This window comes from Oncorhynchus nerka, unplaced genomic scaffold (assembly GCF_034236695.1).
Source record: "Oncorhynchus nerka isolate Pitt River unplaced genomic scaffold, Oner_Uvic_2.0 unplaced_scaffold_7031, whole genome shotgun sequence".
Lineage (NCBI taxonomy): Eukaryota > Metazoa > Chordata > Actinopteri > Salmoniformes > Salmonidae > Oncorhynchus > Oncorhynchus nerka.
In genome coordinates this window covers 1-7,704 of record NW_027034284.1, presented here as the reverse complement: position 1 = coordinate 7,704, position 7,704 = coordinate 1, and the positions used below count along the sequence as shown (strand labels likewise).

Below are 7,704 nucleotides of genomic sequence, written 5' to 3'. Positions count from 1 at the left end.
AAAAAAACATTTCAGTTACATGCTTAGTTGTCACAAAGCTTACGATTTCCTCATCAAATAAACCACTACCATAACTTTCTGTCTCTAAGTGGTAGTATTCATTCCAATATCTTGGGTGTCTGAGATTTAGATTGAGCTGCACAACTGACACTTCCTCATATGAACTCTTGGCTACATCAGGATGAAAATTAATGTTCTTTATCTCAAAAGTATGTCTGAGGGTCTTGCTGAGCAGTTTAAACTCTCCAGAGGCCAGAGGTTTGAACCTGAGCCTCATTTACATTCTCTGTTTGTACCATTTTGTTTGATATCACCTTGTTGTACTAGCAATACAATGTATAAGCGTGTCAGTCATACAGGTATGACACTCCATCGTTGTTGCAGGCGGCTTCTTAACTAATCACCTGCTAATAATTGGTATTTGGAAAATCCATTAGCGCAAAGCAAGAGTGCATGAAAGTCATGTATGGAATTATTTCACAGGGTAGAAAAAAACAAATAGTTGAGTTAATATAGCATGCAGCATTTAATGTAGGCATTACAAGAAAGACAGAGAAATAACCAGCAGCTGTTTGACATCCCCCTCCAAAACGGAACATATTTGGTTAGTAGAATCCCAACTAAGTATTTTCCACCCGGTTTATTTACCAGTAGTAACGTTTTTTTCTTAACCAGTGTGTGGTCTTGCACTGACTAAAATCTTATGCTTTTGGGACACATATTTGCCAGATGTTTGGAGCTAGGCTGACAGTGACAACATAACATTCTAAAGGGTAGCTGTCCATGGTGCTGATATGTATCACTGTTCAAATGTCAAACTCACCTGTTTGTATTCTAGGGACTCTAGTGGTACCCCTGGTAGTATGGACACACAATAAATCGTTTTTCCTGTACAGTGCTATATTTGTACAATATATATTGTCCAGGCAACCCCACTTTAAGCTGTTTGACCAAAAACCAACAACACTCCGTATTATTCCAGTCTTATGAAATACACTGTACAGACCCTACAGGTGTTTCCTATAATACTTTCACTGTGGCACCAAGAATAGTTTTTTTGTTATGTAAGCCAATGTGTATTCGTATACAGGTATCAGCAATGTTTTAAAACCCACTTTTAATCAAAAATGTCCCTTAATTATGAAAAAATGTTAATCATTGTTCATGTTCAGACAACTATTTTTCATATATCATTAATAATCACTGGTTATTGACGCATTTATACTATTACGTAACGTGGGGACCTTTATTTAGAAATGTTTTCCGAAATCCATGACCTGGAAGTACCTTTTTAGTGTTGCTGTCGAGACACTGGATCTAGCACCCTCTGTACAAAACGGTTTTATTTATCTTAGCTAACTAGGGTATTGTTAGCTTGAGTACATATGTCAACTTTTTATTTACGTTTGCAATCGCTTTAATATAACGCTAGGCTTGGTCACTATCTAACGTTAACATCAAACTTTTTAGCTAGCTTGTTTCGGGGGCTTTTGCTTTGCAAACTAGCCATGGATAACATTATTGATCAACATCAGAACAAAGGTTAGTTTTGCTGCTTTGTCATGCATTGCTTATCACATAGCAGTAGTTAAATGTAGAAAATGATATGTCATGACTCATTACATTTTGTTTTGTTTACATGGATCATTCAAATATGTCCTATAGTCTACCTACACATAGCTTGTAATATTACTAACTAGCTGAGTTATGTGATATATATTACTAGCCTGATTATGTGATATATATTACTAGCTGAGTTATGGGATATATTACTAGCTGAGTTATCTAGCTAAGGATATATTACTAGCTGAGTTATGGGCTGAGTTATGGGATATATATTACTAGCTAGTTTGTGGATATATTACTAGCTTAGGTTATGGGATATATATTACTAAGCTGAGTTATGGGATATATATTACTAGCTGAGTTATGGGATATATTACTAGCGAGTTATGGGATATATATTACTAGCTGAGTTATGGGATATATATTACTAGCTGAGTTATGGGATATATATTACTAGCTGAGGTTATGGGATATATATTACTAGCTAGATTATGGGATATATATTACTAGCTGAGTTATGGGATATATATTACTACTAGCTGAGTTATGGGATATATATTACTAGCTGAGTTATGGGATATATATTACTAGCTGAGTTATGGGATATATTATTAACTGAGTTATAGGATATATATTACTAGCTGAGTTATGGGATATATATTACTAGCTGAGTTATGGGATATATATTACTAGCTGAGTTATGGGATATATATTACTAGCTGAGTTATAGGATATATTACTAGCTGAGTTATGGGATATTACTAGCTGAGGATATATATTACTAGCTTTATAGGATATATATTACTAGCTGAGTTATGGGATATATATTACTAGCAATGGGATATATATTACTAGCTGAGTTATGGGATATATATTACTAGCTGAGTTATGGGATATATATTACTAGCTGAGTTATGGGATATATATTAGTTATGGGATATATATTACTAGCTGAGTTATAGGATATATATTACTAGCTGAGTTATGGGATATATATTACTAGCTGAGTTATGGGATATATATTACTAGCTGAGTTATGGGATATATATTACTAGCTGAGTTATGGGATATATAGCTGATTATATATATATTACTAGCTGAGTTATAGGATATATATTACTAGCTGAGTTATGGGATATATTTACTAGCTGAGTTATGGGATCAGTCGATTTTGAATTTATTATTTGTTTATCTGTTTAATTGTTAATTGCTCTTTTCAATTCGGTGACAGGTCTCCCTCTGTTCTCCTTCGTCTCCTGGTTCCACCTCTAGCGCCTGATGTGCGCTTTCATGTGGCAAGTGACTCAACAGCGTAATGTGATGCAGTATGGGAAGCTGGAGAATTTGTGACTTTGGTGACAGAGATGGTTCCAGAGCTGCTGAGCTCCAGGCAGAGGACCCAACTCATCCTGGGACTGAGAGCAAAGGGTGAGAGGTGTAAATATTGAGGGTTGGGAGGGGAAAGTCTTATGATGGAGCGAACGATGGGCAGCTACTAGCTGCAATTACTGTACATCTGTCACTAGTCTGATTTTCACATATCCACCTCTGTTCCAGATGGTTTTAGAGTTGTGTCGCAGTGCGGGCACAGCTGACCTCCTGACCATCCAGGCCCACCTGGACATAATCCACACATTGACAGAAAAATCTTTACACAAAGAGGTTAGTTAAATTGGCAACACTTTATGAATGAGACACTGGGAAGAACATTATTTCTGAAAGATCCACTCCTGTACATTTGTCTGATGTTTTGTTTGCGCCTAATGACAGAGTCATGGTGATGAATTGGAGGCTGCAGATTCTAACTTTGTGGAGCTAGTCCAAACACTGCTGGGAGACCCTTCTGAGAGGGAGCATTTCTTCCAGGTGAGGAACTTTCTCTCTAGAGTTCTTTGATCCTTTTGCTTGAATCTATTTATTAAATAGACTAGTTGAACATCATCTACTTAGATTAAAGGTAAGTATCCTTCTTCTGCATTCAGAATACCCTAAAGATCTTGTAAAGTGGCACGCCAGTCTCCTTTTCACATACTTGATCACCTAATTTACTTAACAAAAGGCACATCTCAACAGGTGATCCAGGTATGACATAGTACAAGTGGGGGGGGTGCGGTCGGGCCTTTTTATTTTATGTTTTTGCTCCTCCATTGTTCCCCAAGCAAGGGAGAGGTTGACAACATCAGACCAACTCAACTGCTCGAATGGCCTCCATGAAGTTTTTAGTTGTGTAAAAAACACTATTTGCTCAAAAGGTTTTTGTTGTTTTGTTTTTACCCTTAAGTGTGCGAATTTCCATACTTATACTTGGGATATTGTTTCTCAACAGGAAAAGTTCCAAAGCTGGAGTGCGTCTTTAATGGAGACTAGACCCATTTCATGCTAAATTGTCTATTTCACAGGAGGTGTTCTCAGTCCACTATGGCCCTCGGTATGACACAGCACTGCAGACACTGGTGTGGGAGTTCCTCTCCAGACTGGAAGAGCTGCTGCCTGTACCAGACCCTCACGCAGGGGTACTGAGGAAAAACATCTCAGTTCTAAAAGATTGACGGAACATCACGTCATGTGGCTCTACAGATGAATTGAATGGTGTTTTTGGTCATTTCAAAACTTGTTCAAACCTCAAGTGGCTGGTAAAAACACTTTTGAACTTTTTAATGTACTGTATTCCCCCTGCCCTGCTCCTCTTAGACAACAGCATGGCTCAGTGCTGCCCCCTCTGTCCTGGAGGAATGTGGGCAGACTGTCTTTGACCCTGAACAACTGAAGACAGTGTTGCAGCACCATCAGCATCATGTAAACCTGAACAATAGTAAGGCCTAGATTCAATCAGATCAACCATTAACCTGCGATGGCAGACACCAGCATAAGCGGACATTTTGGCGGTATCGGAGGTGTAACTGTGTTGGAGCCGTCAAATCGGTGAGAAGCTGCTCTTCCGATCATGGTCATGAAGCCACACCTGCCAAGCGTTCGAAGTTCTGAGCGAGAAAGTGCAGCCTATATAGAAATAATTATGCTCGAATTGAGAAATCATTCAACTAAATGATGAGGATTTCTGTCATCCTAATTGAGGTATAGATTACATCTCACATTCCAGTGTTCCAACTTGTAAACAAGGTTGCATGGGATTTTTGTTAATGCGACTCCGTGAACCCAATGGCAATGTCCGTTTTAGGTGTAATGCCGGGAGCCACTTAAGGATTTGACAGCTCTAACGCAGTTCTACCTCCGACACTGCCAAAGCACTATGTGGATGTTGGCTAAAGTGGATCGGATTAAATCGAGCCCTATGTCTTCATCCAGATGATGGATATGAAGAACAGAGTCATATAGGATACCACTTGTCTTTTTAACTTGGCAATATACAGTAGGTGAATTTAATGATGTTCTCTCCTACCCAGGTCATGTCTCTAATTACACCACAGATACCATCCTGTCCACACTGTCCCTCCCTCCAATAATCAGAGTTATTATTAACTACGAACCAGACAACTCTGACAATGTGAGGCCATTCTCAGATGACGATGAAGACCACAATGAAATCCTGGATGAAGGCACTGATAGATGTTTGGAGGATCTAGGACTGTCAACATCACAGGAACAGGAAGGTATGTCACCTGCAGAAACCTCAGTGTTGGTTACTCCAGTACCCTGTGATGGTAAGGAAAATAAAAAAGGTCAAACACTGATCCATTGTTAGACTAATATAGCATCTAAATTCGAATTTATATACTGAACAAAAATGTTAACGCAACAATTTCAACGATTTTACTGAGTTCCAGTTCATATAAGGAAATCAGTCAATTTAAATAAATTCATCAGGCCCTAATCTATGGATTTCACATGACTGGGCAGGGCGCAGCCATGAGTGGCCACCCACTTGGGAGCCAGGCCCAGCCAATCAGAATGAGTTTTTCCCCACAAATGGGGTTCATTACAGACAGAAATAAACTCTTCAGTTTCATCAGCTGTCTGGGTGGCTGGTCTCAGACGATCCCACAGGTGAAGAAGCCGGATGTCAAAACATGAGACATCTTTGGCATTATGTTATGTGACAAAAATGCACATTTTAGAGTGGCATTTTATTTTCCATGGCACAAGGTGCACCTGTGTAATGATCGTAATGTTTAAGCAGCTTCTTGATATGCCACCCCTTTCAGGTCGATGGATGATCTTGGCAAAAGATGCATGCTCACTAAAAGGGATGTAAACAAATGTGTGCACAACATTTGAGAGAAATAAGCTTTTTGTGTATGTGGAACATTTCTGGGATCTTTTAATTCAGCTCATGAAACATGAGACCAACCCTTTACAATATATATATATATATGGTGGTTATATATACAGTGAGGGAAAAAAGTATTTGCTCCCCTGCTGATTTTGTATGTTTGCCCACTGACAAAGAAAAGATCAGTCTATAATTTTAATGGTAGGTTTATTTAAACAGTGAGAGACAGAATAACAACAAAAAAATCCAGAAAAATGCATGTCAAAAATGTTATAAATTGATTTGCATTTTAACGAGGGAAATAAGTATTTGACCTCCTCTCAATCAGAAAGATTTCTGGCTCCCAGGTGTCTTTTATACAGGTAACGAGCTGAGATTAGGAGCACACTCTTAAAGGAGTGCTCCTAATCTCAGTTTCTCAGTCCACAGAAGCAATCAATCAATCAGATTCCAAACTCTCCCCATGGCCAAGACCAAAGAGCTCTCCAAGGATGTCAGGGACAAGATTGTAGACCTACACAAAGCTGGAATGGGCTACAAGACAAGCAGCTTGGTGAGAAGGTGACAACAGTTGGTGTGATTATTCGCAAATGGAAGAAACACAAAAGAACTGTCAATATCCCTCGGCCTGGGGCTCCATGCAAGATCTCACCTCGTGGATTTGCAATGATCATGAGAACGGTGAGGAATCGGCCCTTAACTACACGGGAGGATCTTGTCAATGATCTCAAGGCAGCTGAGACCATAGTCACCAAGAAAACAATTGGTAACACACTACGCCGTGAAGGACTGAAATCCTGCAGCGCCTGCAAGGTCCCCCTGCTCAGGAAAGCACATATATATGCCCGTCTGAAGTTTGCCAATGAACATTGAATGATTCAGAGGACAACTGGGTGAAAGTGTTGTGGTCAGATGAGACTAAAATGGAACTCTTTGGCATCAACTCAACTCGCCGTGTTTGGAGGAGGAGGAATGCTGCCTATGACCCCAAGAACACCATCCCCACCGTCAAACATGGAGGTGGAAACATTATGCTTTGGGGGTGTTTTTCTGCTAAGGGAACAGGACAACTTCACCGCATCAAAGGGACGATGGGCGGGGCCATCTACCGTCAAATCTTGAGTGAGAACCTCCTTCCCTCAGCCAGGGCATTGAAAATGGGTCGTAAATGGGTATTCCAGCATGACAATGACCCAAAACACACGGCCAAGGCAACAAAGGAGTGGCTCAAGAAGAAGCACATTAAGGTCCTGGAGTGGCCTAGCCAGTCTCCAGACCATAATCCCATAGAAAATCTGTGGATGGAGCTGACGGTTCGAGTTGCCAAACGTCAGCCTCAACCTAAATGACTTGGAGAAGATCTGCAAGAGGGGTGGGACAAAATCCCTCCTGAGATGTGTGCAAACCTGGTGGCCAACTACAAGAAACGTCTGACCTCTGTGATTGCCAACAAGGGTTTTGCCACCAAGTACTAAGTCATGTTTTGCAGGAGGTCAAATACTTCCCTCATTAAAACGCAATATTTGACGTGTTTTTGACGTGTTTTTCTGGATTTTTTGTTGTTATTCTGTCTCTCACTGTTCAAATAAACCTACCATTAAAATTATAGACTGATAATTTCTTTGTCAGTGGATAAACGTACAAAATCAGCAGGGGATCAAACACTTTTTTCCCTCACTGTATGGTGGTTATATCTGTTCTCCTGTATTTTCTCACAGAATTGAACTTGGATCATTCTCTCAACGTAATGGTGAATGCTGACGAGCCATGCCAGGTTCTTACCTGCACTCTGCCTCCATTCTCTCACAGTGAAATGGCCAACCTCTGCAAGGACAATACCGACCAAGTAGAAAAGGATAGAAAGCAGGTTGACAAGAAAGAAGAAGTGGTCAGAAAAGGGGACAAAA

General features: G+C 40.0%; 2 long non-coding RNA genes across 2 annotated transcripts; both read left to right on the top strand.

The window, feature by feature from the left end:
• Nucleotides 1-3,128: 3,128 nt before the first annotated feature.
• On the top strand, nt 3,129-4,062 carry LOC135566141 (uncharacterized). The gene is made up of 3 exons (XR_010461985.1): nt 3,129-3,228; nt 3,337-3,432; nt 3,966-4,062. It is a non-coding gene; the product is annotated as an uncharacterized LOC135566141 (long non-coding RNA).
• Nucleotides 4,063-4,192: 130 nt separating this feature from the next.
• Nucleotides 4,193-7,697, top strand: LOC135566140 (uncharacterized). Its single transcript, XR_010461984.1, has 3 exons — nt 4,193-4,378; nt 4,971-5,177; nt 7,516-7,697. It is a non-coding gene; the product is annotated as an uncharacterized LOC135566140 (long non-coding RNA).
• The last annotated feature ends 7 nt before the right edge of the window (nt 7,698-7,704 follow it).